General features: G+C 37.6%; 1 protein-coding gene across 8 annotated transcripts in view; it reads right to left on the bottom strand.

The window, feature by feature from the left end:
* Positions 1-15,580, bottom strand: part of TNIK (TRAF2 and NCK interacting kinase) — a 392,286-nt gene that overhangs the window by 215,257 nt on the left and 161,449 nt on the right. The gene's annotated exons all lie outside the window — the stretch shown is intronic.

The raw sequence follows: 15,580 nt of genomic DNA, 5'->3' as shown, positions 1-15,580 counted from the left end.
AATAAATAAATAAACTTAAAAAAAAAAAGGACCATGATGAAACAGGCCAAGGATACGACATTCAGATTACTGTATCTCTTTAAAAAACAAAACAAGTATCTGTAGTATCTTTTAATGCCCAGCTGCTGAGTCTTTGGCCCAGAATGCCTAGTGCTTGTGTTAGTGGATGTCAATAAGCTTCATTCTAATATCCACATCGACATACAGGCAGAAATTCATTTTTATGTGAGCATGCGAAGGCTGCTCTTTTTTGACAGGTAACATCCAGCATTTAGCAATAAAAATACAAGGGCTGGGGTTTTACTGTCATCAGAAAGGTCAGGAGAATTACAATGTAATGACAGACTCTTTACATCGCTATATACTGGAGACAGGGATAGTGTATTGCACCTTTTACATGCCCAAAGAAGGAAAATATTAGACACTGACTCCTGGAGCACATCTGTTCCCATTAAGTGAGCTGTACTTGTAAGAGAGAGGGGCAGCCCCAACTTAGAAAGTGACTCATCTCTAAAACTCAAGTTGACTACAGATAACATTTTCCTGGAAAGCCAGTGTTTACAAATCAGGGGTCAGTGAACTTTTTCTGTAAAGGGTTAGATAGTAAATATTTTAGGCTTTGTGGACTGTTGCAACTACTGAACTCTGCTGTTGTAGCAGAAAGCAGGCATAGACAATATGTAAACAGATAGGTTTGTGACTGTGTCCCAATAAAACTTTATTTAAAAAAACAGACTGTGAACTGGATTTAGTTTGTCAACACCTGTTATAAGTGATCATTCATTTCCCAGCCCAACTCACAAAAATATTTATCTTGTAAGTTGTTGATACATTGTAAATTTACAACAATACTATTTTCTTTAAAATTTATTAATTTTGATAAGTCAAAATAATGCAAGTACATATCTAAAAGCAACTGCTTGTTTCCCTTTTAGCTGTTTCTTCTGGGTGTTGCCTTCAAATCTCAATGTAATAGGCTTTTATTGTTGTTTCCTAATTTATTAGTTTTAGACATCTGTTGACTTTCTGCTTAGAGAATTTAGTTCATGATTCTCTCAAGTGTCCATTCCTCCATATCTGCAACATAATTATATTGTTATTTTTGTTTCTCTACTTGTTACTGAAATAACTATTCATAGCGAAAAGTTCACTTCTTAAATAGACAGCCTGATGAATTTTCACCAATAGTATCTTTTAGATTCCCTTCTTTGTAAAATTAAGATTTTAGCACTCCTGCTCTTCCTACCTCTTTTTATTTTTGTATAACGAGGCTCATAATATTTGATTCTGTTATATAACTGCACTTAAATCTTTGGTGCTTTATGGAAAGTTTGATTCTGAAAATTGAAAAGCAAATAATATTAGTATTTGTAACTTAGTATTTTCAATGGAGCTAATGCTCACTGTGGCTCAATTTTCTTGTTTGTATATTTTCTATTTTCACGGAATTTCCAAATGCCATTCTTTTCCCGGCCCAGTTGGTGTTTTAGTCACAAGTTCAATTTTTGTCACTCTTCCATTATGTTCACATTCCCATCATGGTCCTTCAAACTGTCATATTACCTGGAGGTAAATCTAACTCTGGGAAGAGGAAATAAGAATGGACGTAATGGTCTGCTAAGGAGTCAAAACAAAAAAAAGCACTATTCCTCCTAAATTACACAGGCTGATTTTGCTAAATCGTGTATTCAGAATGAACATTAAACAATCATAGTATTTACTAGTTCATAGGAGGTCTTTCCACACAGAACCCCATTTGACCTTCAAAAGAACTTAGCTTGTGACAAAACCCTTTATTCCACATCAAGGATTCTCAATGGGTATAATGGTAGAATGCGTAGGTTTCATGTCCCTTGGAATTGTATCAAAATTTCAGGGTGGAGGAAGCCCTTTTAAATTGCACTTGCTCAAGTTAGTGAGCAACATTACTGCACTGACTAGAATCAGTTGCACACCTCAGGTATATTGATGAGGACAACATAATTCTCCTCTTCAGGGGGAAAAAAGACTCCCATCAGCATCTCATAATTCTTAATATTTGGATGAAAGTTTATATATAGGCATTAATGGACAAAACTGTGTGTAACTAACAAAAACAAAGTATAAGCACATTTTGCAAGTAAGAAAATTTACTACCTCTGTACCTCTGGCTTTAAATAAACATTAAAAAACCTCATTTGAAGGTATCTATTAAGACATATTTTTAATAGAAGACTCCTAGATATATATACAGTATTTGTAGCTTGTCTTTTTTCACTTACTTTATTATCAAATCTTCAATGTCCATAAACATAAATCTCTATTTTTAATATCTTCAAGTAACATCCTTATGCATAGTTTAGGCATATGTCACATTGTTTCTAGAGTAGAACTCCTAGGTCAAAGGGCTTATACCTTTTTAGGACTTTTGATAACAGATCTTCTAACTGACCTGCCAAGAATTATCCAAATGGTCCTACCACTATGCCATATGATTGTGCGAGACGCGCACCCCTTTGCCAGGTCTAGCTAGCATTCATTTCCATGATTGCTGTCTTAATGACTCTTTAACAAGTTCATGATTTGGTAGGGCTCTGTTTGAGCTGCTCTATCCAAGGCAACTGTTAAGTGCACTTAACATCTTTGACAACAGCAACAGCAATGATGGTGGTGGTGATGATAAAGGGGCTCTTTTATTATCATCTCATTTTACAGATGAGGCAACTAAGCTACAGAGAGACTGTGTAAATTGCCCAAGCTTACAAAGTCAATAAGAGGTAGAATTAGGATTCAAACCCCTGCAGTCTGGTTCTAGAGTCCTTCAGAATTAATCTTGCCTCTTCACATATCAATACATACCTGCTAATAGTCCATCCACCATAAGGAAAAAAGACAAACTGGAAAGATCACCAACCATCCCCCCACTTACTTAAATACTTAAATCCCCCTTACTTAAATACAATTAGTCAAGTTCTTTCCCATCTGGAATCTGTTCTCTTTTAAAATCAGAACCCATGCCCTGCCTATATACAGGGCACTCCTGGATACACAGCACTCGTGAATGGACAGGCACTGTTTCTGTTTATCCCACCAGTTAATCCACCAATCCTTCGGCCTTGCACCAATTAGATGGCCTTAACCTTGCCCAGTATCCAGATAATTACATGAAACTTCCACTGAATCAATTCTCACAAATGCTGTGGTTCTATCTGATCACTGCAGATGAGACTTTCTGAACAGGATAACAGAATCTTGAGTTTTAAGATGCAATTGAACATCATGTGCAAAGGCCCTGGATTCCAGGATCCGCACTTTAGGAGCTGTGTGCTCTTGGACCAGATGCTTAATCTTTGAACCTCATTTGTTTTTATCCGATAAGCACAGATAAAAATATTTACAGCTCATAGAGCTGATGTGAGTAAATGTGTATAAAAGGCTTAGCACTATGCCTGGCACACAGTGAATTCTTGACAAATAGCAGTTGTTGTTATTCCTCTTGATCCCACCTTGAGAATTATGATGCTATACAATTCAAACTGTCTCTAAATTAAAAATTTCCTCCAAAAGAATAATTATTCAGAGATGTATCAAAAGATGAAACAAAAAACCATTCTTCACTTTAAAGGAATCAATATTAATTTATAATATTATAGAATGTTTTTAAGTTAATGTTTTATTTTTTAAATACTTTCTTATTTATTATTATTTTTAAGTTTTTATTTAAATCCAAGTTAGTTAACATAGAGCATAATAATGGTTTCAAGAGTAGAATTTAGTGATTTATCACTTACATATAACACCCAGTGCTCAGCCCAGCAAGTGCCCTACCTTTTCTACATATCATAGCTATAGGCTTTAGGACTATGCTGTTACTAAAATTAGGGCTAACACTTTAATACTTGTTACACAGTAAATGTTAATTATCAACATTGATGTACTATTTATTAATATTTATATAGCTAATTAATAATTATAGTTTTTAATACTGATACAATCTTATACAGTAATTGCTACCATAACAACAGAGAAATCAATATTTCACGTTACAGTAACGCTGGCCATGATTCGAAGAATAACCTGACAACATCTAGGGCAGTCAATAAAACAGACAGTGCTGGGAACCTCCTTAGCCACAGTTCCAGGAAGTACCCCATATAAGTGCCCCAATGTCCTTAGAGAATGGAGTAGCATTCAACACAAATAGTTCCTATTATTAGTGGGAAATAGAATAGTCTCATTAAATTGAGATAGACTAGACCTAGTCCCCAAATTTCGCTTGGATGGGAGCTACTTTCTGTTTCTCTTGGGGCTTAAAAAAAAAAAATAACAGGACCTTAAAAGTGAAACACTGGAATAGAGAGGGAGGAAAGTGGGAGACAGCCTCCCATGGCCTTTCTCATATGAAAAATCTGACACTAGCAAAGAGGAAGGGCATTGTACCGAAAACAGGTTTTGACCACATTAGATCACAACTAGACATTTCCTTGGGTAGCAAAGTGTAAAAGAACCTTGCTTTTAAGCCAGATAGATATGGGCTCAAATTCTGGTGCTGCTACTTACCAGCTGTTAAGTCATAAACAAGTTACTTATCTTCTTTTAGTCTCAGCTTGTTAACCTATAAAATGGGGATTGTAGCAGAATTTCCCTCATAGGGTTCTTCTGAGGATTGAGTAAGGCAATGCACATAAAGTGCTTAACACAGTGCCAAAGGAGCTAGCAATACATTTTAAATATTATTAATATTTTTGATACATCAACAGTTAACAATAAAACTGCATCAAATATAATTATTTCGCTCTCTCACGCACACATACACATTTATATACATCTTAGCCCTCTGGATCTTGCTGTACCTTAGGGTCAATGAGGGCAATGTCAGCTGCCATTACATAGTAATTTACAAACTTTGATTGTGTGAAATGGCACACTGCGCCCACTCATAGGGCAGACCTGAGATGTAATCTCGAGAATGACGGTCAGGGCTACAAGCCATCATCCAGGCCATCAGTGGTGTCTTCAATTCGGGTATAGGTTAAAATCGTTGGTTATCATCGAAACATTCTCCTCACAGCATCAGGCCAAGATCCCCATCCCAGTGAATCACAAAGAAGAGAAGGAAGAGACAGCAAGAGTATTTATTGGTCAGGGCCTTGGTGCAGGGCTAAATTTATTTTCCTAACGACCATCCCTGCCAAAGGAACTATCTGTGGATTCTCCTAACGGTATCTTGAAGCTTTTCAAAATAACAAATGAAATTGAAAAGAAAAATGGAGGTATCGTATCAGTTATACTGAACAAATGATGTCAAAACCTCAAAAAAGAAATCGAAACTACTTTCTTTAAAATTCAAAGCAGGAATTTAGAATTTAAAACTCCAAGAGAGAGAAAGGAGAGGATTGGAAACAACAGGAGGGCCCAGAACCTTAATCTTATAACAGACCTAGGCAATTGTTTGTTCTAACAGTAGAATGAGGTTAGTGCCCAGCCCGTGGCACCTGTAGAAGGAAAGTGAAACCCTGGCACATACAGGCCCCACACTACCTTTCTATGCAAACTCTTACTAAGAAGAAAGCAGTGGCCTTTATAAAGGAATCACTTTATTAAAATGGTGTAAACTAGACATCTTTCATAGTTTCTTGTGGAGGAGAGGGGAAGGAAGCTAAATTTTAGACTAACTTTTAAAAAATCTCATGTAATGTTAACAACTGACCAAGTTCTCCTTGAATTTCATATGGATCAGGAAAAGGAGCTAAGAAAACATTACAGTCTTCTGAAATGTTTCCTGGATTCTTTCCTCTTTTTTCACAAAAATAGAACTACCCTTTTTTTTTTCTCTTTTGATGGGAGATGAGGATTATATAGGAGATTTGGCAACATGAATGCACATATGAGAAAGCCAATTGTGTAACGACAAGGAGTAGATCCTTCAAAATTATTCACTTAGGAGAATTTCAAGCTTTGGTGCTAAACCTTCGAAATAATAACCATCACTATCTGAATGCTTCCTCTCACCAAGGGGCTGAGGAATTCAGTCTTGCTATCTACCAGTTAAGCCTTTCTAAAAAACAAAGGCTTCTTGACATTCAGACAAAGCTGATCATACAGAAGAATCCATAGTTCCTGCCCTCTGTAAACCAAGGGAAAGACAAAGTAGAATTCCAGGTAGCCTAGGAGAAACCTTACAAATCCAGAGCTGTGGGGGGGATGGATGAGGAACAGGAATTCCTACCACCCCACTAAGGTTTTGGAAGCTCTGGTAAACTGCGAACCACTGCAACTTCAGGGACTGGTTCCTAAATCAAATACCCCAGTACCCCAAATCACAGGATGCAAGGAAGCCACACAGGTATGGTGCAGCATGGGAATGCAGGCCGACCTTGTGTCCCCAAAACTACCTTTGAGGGTCTCTCACTATCTGCCAGGCCTCCCCAAACCCCCAAGGGTTCCTATAGGTGAATGTAATTTGGGTTATTGTGAAATAGTTATAGTACAACCTCAGTCTGAGAGACACGGGTATCTCATGTCTCAGACCTGAATTTTCTGGGTTACATGAATATTTGCTCATTATCCAATCAGAAACATCAGCATCACCTGGGAACTTGTTCATGGATGCAGATTCTCAGCTCCACACCAGAATCTGAAACTCTGGGGGAGGGGACCAGCGATCTGTGTAGTATCCAGCCCTTCTAGGGATTCCAAGGCACTGGAGTGCAATCCCAGAATGAATCCCCGAGCATTCGCTCTAGAGCAACACAATCCCATGAAAACTTGGCCTTGAAAACATCTGGATGCATGTCAGGCAACAGATAGGTGCCTGAATAGAAGAAACCCTCTCTGTCCATAGTCACTTTCCACTCCCAAATTCTTTTACCAAATAGCTCCCACTTGCAAAAAGCTTCCTCTCAAAATACAGCATTTTATAATGAGCAATGCATTGCAAATAGCCAGTGTCAAAGAAATTCCCCTGCCTTTGTAGTTTCCCTCAAAATCACACATTATTAAAGGGCCTGTCTTTTACACATTTTTAAATAACACCTAGAGCAATACAAATCCTCCACAAGCTCTAACTAACATGGAAGAATACAATAGGTAATTTAGGATCCAGCACTCAAATTAGTAAGGTCTGGTTTCCTGCAGATTACCAAAGGGTGAAGGGGGGAAGGGAGAGAACTCAGATAAAATGTGCATTGACTAAAAAGGCAGAAAGGAAGTAGAAAATTTATTCTGAACAGATGCCAAGACTTTGCCACATGCTTACAGTAAGAGAAACGAAGAGCAGAGAAAATTATTTTTAAAACCTTCTTTCCTTGAGAACCATGTTAATAATAGCCCTGTTTTAAGATATTAAGCAAATACTTTTTTAATGGAAGACATTAGACAAACACAGAACCTTAGCATGAAATATGCCTTCGATTATTTAAAGGATACAGACTATTTATCTTCCATGGACAGGAATCACCTGTCTTCAGTGATAAAATTCAAGCAGATAATTTTTTGATAAAACTGTTTTCTTTATAAGCAGCTGATAATGTATCATTTATATCTGAGACTGGGATAAACACACCACCCATTAAAATTCCTCAGCAATACTCAGGCTGCTGAATTTGTTAGCATTAATAGTACATGTTAGCCTGCCCGACTTTGACTGCATTTATTCAGAGGAAAAAGTTGACGAGACGGCAAGACTCTGGAGATGATGTGATAGAGTAAACAGTGAGGAACAAATTATAATTATGAAGAAGCACCCATTTTCACTTTCAATCAGTTCATTAGATGTTAATAAAATTGGTCCTATATTCTTCCATGTAGCAGGTGAGAAGGTTCTAGCCTAGTAGTTCTCAGCCCTGGCTGTACATTAGATTCACCCAGGCTGCTTTAAAACAAAACAGGAAACTGCCACCCACCATAGAGCACCTGGACCACAGTACCTGGGGGTGGGGTCCCAGCGTCAGTGATTCTGATGCATTCGGAGGGTTAAGAAACACTGCTGTGTTTTTTTAATTATTATTATTCTTTACAAAAATCAAGTTGGGGCAAGTTAGCTATTCTGGAATGTGGTCATTTGGGGGACTGGCCTCTCCATTCCTGAAGGATCAAGAGTAGGACATAGCCTTGGCCTATCTTAGCATTCCTGAGAGATGCCAAGTATACTCCATGGTGATGAAGGAGGAAAAAACACTTACTTCAATATTTCCTTATCGCCTTTTGGTGGGAGGAGAGGGGAATGTATCTACAAATGAGCCATTGAAAAAGCATATCTGAATCAAGTGAGATGACAGAAGTGGGGTTGGCTGTTATTCTTCTTCATCACCATCATCTGTCACCATAACAGGTACATAAAGAGTCCCTCCTATAGCACTTAGCACACACACTGAGAGTAAGAGGATAATTCATGTGTGCCTTGACTCACCTAGAAATAAAGGGGGTAGTAAGAGACCTATTCAGACATCTATGGAGGAAGCCAAAATCCTCCAGTGCTTCACAGCCTATGACATTCTTTCATAATTTTTCCCATATAAGCCAGGACCATGCAGGGTCCTTCCACTCACACAAATTCATTGATGACACAATGCTGTAGTTGGAAGAGCTCTGTGTTCCATTTTCTAAAACATAAGGACTACTAGTAATAATCAATTACTTCAGAAGCTTTATGACACTAGAATTTTACTCTATTGTTTCATACCTATCTTTATAGCTTATTATGGGTAACGTGGTTCATAGGATGCCAAGTCTTTGTTCAGAAGACCTGCTTCCCTCCATGATGTTGTTCTCATAAAATATATATGTTTTAAAATAAATCACTGTGTGTTACTATTTCCAGGAATATATTGAAGCAGAATGTAGGTGCTTTTCCTGTGGTCCTCAGGGCAAATCAAAATGATCTTGAGTATGATATGCTGCTGAAATCTTCCTTTTCTCCTTGCCTAACTCAAAAACTGTACAAAAATTCTCATTTTAATTGTTGAAAAAGTTCTCAACACTAATCTCTTAGTATGTTACAGCAAACCCTATTTTTATCATTGGTACTTTTCAAATTCAATATATCTAAACTTCAAATCCATTGCATCTAAAAATGGCCAGAGATATATCTAATCAATTAATTTTGGTTCTAATGCAGACTCCAGCATAAGAACATCTAAGAAAGTCACCTAGTTGGACAGAATCCAATTCCAACAGGATCCTGTGCTTAGTAGCTTTAACTTGGAGTAAAGGCTCAGCGACAAATAACAATCCCCTAAAAATTTCCACTTAAGTAATGTTTTATGATATATTTTGGAAACTGACAGGTAATTTTATTATATGTCACAGGGATATGGCTTTCAAAGATTAACAAATTTTGATCCCAATCAAATCTAGTGCATTGGCTGGTCAAATAAGGTGTTGAATGTGGTTGCGTATTTTATTCAAGGCCAGTATTTCTAGCACCGGCAAAACTATTCAAGATCACCAAAGCCAGTGAACTCCCTCCTTTATATCTTCTCCCCACTTCAAGATCATTAATCACCTTCAAATGATAACTTGTCCCAAGACGGGTTAAAAATTTTAATATAGCATGTACATTTTCATTATAAGTACCTCTTCAAGGATAGTAGTTCAAGAGACATAAAGGGGATCCTCGCATAGAGCTCATTACCTGAAGAAGTAGACTAAGAGGAAGTGGAAGGAAAACGTGGTTAGGAATGCCCCAACTGGGAGTTAGGACTCCTGATTGGTAGCCTTCATTCTAGGATGACTAATTGTATGTCTCTGCCTCTCACGTGGACATTGAACTGCTCTTGGCCTTAAAAGCACCTGTAAAAAGAGAATATGCGAATAGTGTTCTCTAAGATTCCTTCATCCTTTTAAAAGGCTATGGTTCTAAGTAAGCTGAGAATCTGATTTTGTATGGTCTTAAAAACTCTTCATCTTTCCAATTAAAAATGTTTCGTCTCCTGTAAATGTCACTACCAATCTGATATGCTGCCATGACATTCCAGACATGAGACAGGAGAAAATGTGACAAGCTTATGTAGATGCTATTCCCATCCTCTTACTACTCTACTTTGCCAGGAGCCAGCTCAGTCCTGGAACACTTCAAAAAACATGTCCTTACCACTAAAGTTCTAGAATAGGGATTCAAATTTAAAGTGTAAGAAAAGGCCTCAGTTTAGATCTGAGCCCAGACATAGGACTTCACACCTTCTTCTTACACTACCATTCATCTGGGCCTCAGTTTATTCCTCCAAATAGTGGAAAAGAACAAATCATGTGGGCAAATGCTATGAGATTTACGTAGACTAATAGTTTTAAAGACAGAAGTGGAGGAGGATGAGAAAAAAGAGCTTCTAGCACCTTGGGCTCTTGGGAAGGCATGTATGACCCCTACCATCACCACTGGATCATGCATCTTGTTGCAACTTGTTATTCTCAAGTGCTCAACCATATCAATGGATGAATGACTATGACAAAGCAGATGTCAACATTTAAATGTGATAAACTTCAAACAAGAGGAACTGTAATGTGTGGGAAGGGGTTCAAATCCCACCCAACCATCATCAACTTGACCTCCTTATGCCTGTTCCCCCATTGCTAAAATAGGGAAATTATAATTTTTCTTGTTGACATTCTTCTGGGTATTAAAAGATATATGACATAGAAAGGGCCAGTATAATGCCAGGCACTTAATAGGGGCAATTAATAGCAAAAATTGACTATATTAAGCAAACTCAAATATCCTCGTCATCAGATCCCATTTACCCACGACTAATAATATACATTATGAGCTGTCTGTAAGACTCCCACAGTCACCTTTGACTTGTAATTTGCCAGAACCTTATCTGTAAGAAAATATTTTTCTGGGTCCTCTGGGTGGCTCAGTCTGTTAAGTGTCTGACTCTTGATCTTGGCGCAGGTCATGATCTCATCGTTAGTGAGTTCGAGCCCCACATCAGGCTCTGTGTTGACAGTGCAGAGCCTGCTTGGGATTCTCTCTTTCCTCTCTCTCTACATCCATTGCTAGTGTGCCCTCTCTCTCTCTCTCTCTCTCTCTCTCTCTCTCTCTCTCAATAAATAAATAAATAAATATCTAAAAACAAAAGAAAATATTTTTCTTTATCTGAAACTTCCAAATCCTCATCTCCATAATTATGGAATTACTCCAGGTTCACTTAGAACAGTAGCCTTTTAAAAGTATAAAGGAATATTAGAGAATGGCATTCTCCTCCCTTTTTACAGGTGTTTTCAAGGCCAAGAGAGATTCAATGTCCACTTCAGAGGCAGGGACATACAATTAGTCATTCCAGAAGCAGGGCTACCATTCAGGTGTCCTAACTCCCAATTTAGGGCATTCCTTATCAAGTAATGGAAAGAACAGCACTACAAGCCCAAAGCTCAACAGATTGTTGGTGAATGGAAACACTGTGAAAAAGTCCAGTGGACTCCATGGGGAGAGTTCAGTGAAAACAGTCAGAGAAGTAGGAAGGAAAGAATGGTAAATACAATGAATTCCATGACCAGTCCATAGAACCAAAAAAGATCTGCTCTCCTACTATGTTAGTCTATCCATACCACAAATACCTCAATTATTTTTACAATTCCATTTTAAATTACCCATTGACTTTTCAGCATGCCTCTTTGCATTTTTTTAAATATACATCCTTAAGTTTTCACAATCTACTTAGAATTAATATTGTACCACTTCACAGAAAAATGTAAAACTCTCACAAGCATATATTCCATTTAACTCCCCTGCCCCCAACACACACACACACACACACACACACACACACACACACACACACCCCATACACTTCTTTATATGCTATGGCTGTCATATGTATTACCTGTTACATACATTATAAAGCCCACAAGATAATGATACAATTTTTCCTGTAAATAGTCATATGTATTTTTTAACTAAGAAAAAATGTAGCCTTTTATTTACACAAATGTCTACCATTTCTGATGCTTTATGTTACTTCCTAAAAAATCCAGGTTTCCCTCTCACATTATTTCCCTACAGCTTACAGGGCTTTCTTTACAGATCTGCTGGCAATGAAGTCTCTCACACTTCCTTTTATTTAAAAATATCTCTGCATCTATTCTCACAGGATACTTTCACTGGATACAGGTTTCTGGTTCGACAGAGATTATTTTTTTTTCTCCCTTCTAGAACTTTGCAGATATTGTTCCACTCTCTTCTGGCCTTCATAGCTTCAGCTGGGAAGTCCACAATTACTGGAATCAGTTATTCTGTATGTAGTGTGCCATGTTCTTCTGCCTACTTTCAAGATTTTCTCTTTATCAGCAGTTTGTCTATAATGTGTGTTGGTATGTTTTTCTATTTAGCTAGTTTTGGTTTTGCCAAGGTTTTTGAATCTAAATTTATGGTTTTCATGAAACGTGGAAGTTTTGGTGACTTACTCTTCAATATTTCTGTGCTTCCATTCTCTCTCTCCTTTATTGCTAGGACATTAAACAAATGTTGGACTTCATTTTTGTCCCACAGTCTTAACACTGTTCACTTTTTTCAACCTTTTTTTCTCTTTTTAATCAAGGATAATTTCTATTTATTAATCTCAATGTTTGATGAATCTTCCCCCATGACTTACATTCTACTATTAACTTAAGTCCATTTACAAAACTTGTAATTTTTGGATACTAAGTTTTTTTTTTAATGTTTACTTACTTATTTTGAGAGAAAGACAGAAGGGGAAGGGCAGAGAGAATCCCAAGCAAGGCTCCTTCTCATGAACCATGAGATCATGACCTGAACTGATATCAAGAGTTGGACATTTAACCAAGTGAGCTACCCAGGCACCCCACAGATACTGAAAAATTTTAATTTCCCTTTATTCTTTTTTATATTTTCTATTTTACTCCTGGAATTCCTTATACTTTCATTAATTTGTTGTAAGAGTATTTCCTTTATCTCAATTTTAATAGCTGCTTTAAAATAATTGTCTGATAATTCCAACATATGGATCATCTCAGGATTGGTTTCCAACAACTTTCTCTTGAGAATGAGCTACATTTTCCTGGTTCTTTGTAAGTCAAGTAATTCTGGATTATGCACTGAACATTATGAGTCCTATGTATGGAGGCTCTAGATTCTGTTATATTCCTTTGAACAGTGTTGATGTTTATTTTAGCAGGCAATTAACTTTGTTAAATTATAAACATTGTCTTGTCTGAAGTAGGTAATAAATCAAATCTCAGTTAAGTTATTTTATATTTACCTGTGCTGCTTTAAGTCTGTCCCAATGTGTGTATGGTTCAGGAGTCAACCAGAGACAGGCACAGTTTATACACACAACCTGGGGCTCTCCGTGTCTGACTCTTTCCTTTCTGGAACTCCCTTCTCACTCTCAAGTAGCTATATAAAACTTTAAATGGTGAACTATAGTCTGCCAAGATTTTCTGTGCCTGTTTCATTCTCATTTCACCCTCTCACAAGAGTCATGTTGGGTCTACCCACCATGGCCAATACACATCCCCTATTATATATTTCAATTCATCTTCAAGCCTTCATTCATATCTGGTCTCTACTTAGTAAGTCTTTGTTTTCCAAGTGCAAGATGTACACCATTGATAAACCAGATGACTTCCCATGGCCGAGACCTAACATTAAATAGCACTGAATCTGAATCACACTAAGAGAAAGATATTTTCAATTCTTTTTCAACTCTTCTAATTCTGTCAAGGAGTAAATCTCAGTTTGGTGTTACTATGTCCTTAACACCTTTCTAATAATGGCTAATTCCCCCCTTTCAAACATAGAGACAGCAGGTCTCATGTGAAGAACCTTCTCCAGGCAACAGCACCTACCTAGAAATGAATAACATTACTTTATCCTTCATTCAATGTATTTTTAGAGTTACCTTCTATTTGTGGTGACACTGTTTTCTATTTGTGATAACTAGGCAAGTTTAATTTTAAAATAAAAAGTCACAAAAATTAAAATTTATTTTAAAATAATAAATGACAGTATAGGTCATATACAAATAAGAATAGGAAAAAGATGAGTAGTCGAGTAGATAACTCTAGCTGTTATAACAGATATCCACTGTCCTTTCCAAATCAGCAGCTCAACACAACAGAACTTATTTCTTGCTCATGAAAATGCCAACTGAATATTTCTGATGTGTGGTAGTTTTCCATTTGTTCATTCAGAGGCTGAGAATTGCAAAATTTCTACCTTTTTAACACATGGATTCTAAGATCATCTTGAGTGTATCCAGTCAGCAGACAGGAACGAGAGAGAAAAAGCATGACCTACAGTATGGGAGGTTTTTATTGGCCAGAATTAAAAAAGATGTACATCCTTTTAGCCACATTCCACTGGCTGGAACTCAGTCAATGGCCATGCTTAACTGTGAGAAGCCAGGAGGAAACTAGTTTAACTCTGTGACCAGGAGAAAGAGAATATTGGGTTTGGGTGAGCATAAAGTTTTGGAAACTGAACTAAAGTTTGGAAAATTGCCCTAGGTTATGGTCCTTCAAAGCAAAGGGGAGGAGGCAGACATCACATCTAAGAAACCTTCCTTCATCTTTTAAGAATGACTCTGGATATTCATGTTGCTTCTTCCTGCCCACTTTCCTGCACTCAGCATTAGATCTCTACCCAACAAATGTAGCAAGACAGACAGGCAGTCCAAGAAAGGTTCTGCCCATTTCAGTAGACCTCTCCCCACACAGGATCCTGGGATGCTCACTCCAGCTCCACACTGCCCAAGGCTCCTGTCCCCTGCCAGTCTTTTTCTTCCTAGCAGTTTTGCAATCACAATTTACTAATCCTAACTCTCACCCTCTCTACAAAGTCAATGCTTTCTGAGACTTCAATTAGCTAACCTGAAAAAGTAACCAGTGTTCATGTTAATTGAAAGCTCTTCCTTTCTTCTCTCCAGGGAAATTAAGAAATTTTACACAGTGGCTTCCTAGAGCCCATGATGTTGTTCCCAGTGTGTCCTATCAAGATACTGCCACTGCAGTTCCTGCCTAGGCCACCAGGGACCAGGAAGGGAGCCCATGGGGAGAGGAGGGTCTTTCTGATGGGATCTCTGTCACTCCACCAACATCACTTCTAGAGTTACTAGCCAGTTCTTATTTGGCCACTCCCTCATGCAAGAAAGGAAAGCGGGGAATGTCCCTCCCCAGGATCTTTCTTTGATCTCCACAGATCACAAGCACCTAATTTAGGGTCTGAGTTCTCTGCTCAGGTTTAGTAAATGTAACTGAATCAAATTCAAATTATTGATTCAGCACCATTGAGACATTAGCAGTCATTCAAATTTTGTTCTATGTATTCCTTAAAAATAGTAAAATCTTAAACAATCAAGAACTGTAAGTGTCAAACCTTTGGTCATTCCAGAAATGCTGTAATTAAAGAGTCAGCTCCTCACACTTTTTCAGAACACAGTGGAAGACCGCCATGGGCTCAAGCTTTCCCTCAGAGGTGACCAATGCTTGACCTAGCAATTTTAAATTCACAAACTGCTGGCAAAGCGTGTCAGCAAATATTCATATCTATGAATATGTTTCAGGAGAGAAGCAGCCCCTGTAATAAGCTGGTGTTTTATGAATGTATAAATAAAATGATATGCTAGCAGAGAAGGCTTCTGAT

This window comes from Acinonyx jubatus, chromosome C2 (assembly GCF_027475565.1).
Source record: "Acinonyx jubatus isolate Ajub_Pintada_27869175 chromosome C2, VMU_Ajub_asm_v1.0, whole genome shotgun sequence".
NCBI classification, from domain to species: Eukaryota; Metazoa; Chordata; class Mammalia; order Carnivora; family Felidae; genus Acinonyx; species Acinonyx jubatus.
The sequence above is the reverse complement of the archived record's forward strand: the minus strand, read 5'-3'. Positions and strand labels throughout refer to the sequence as shown.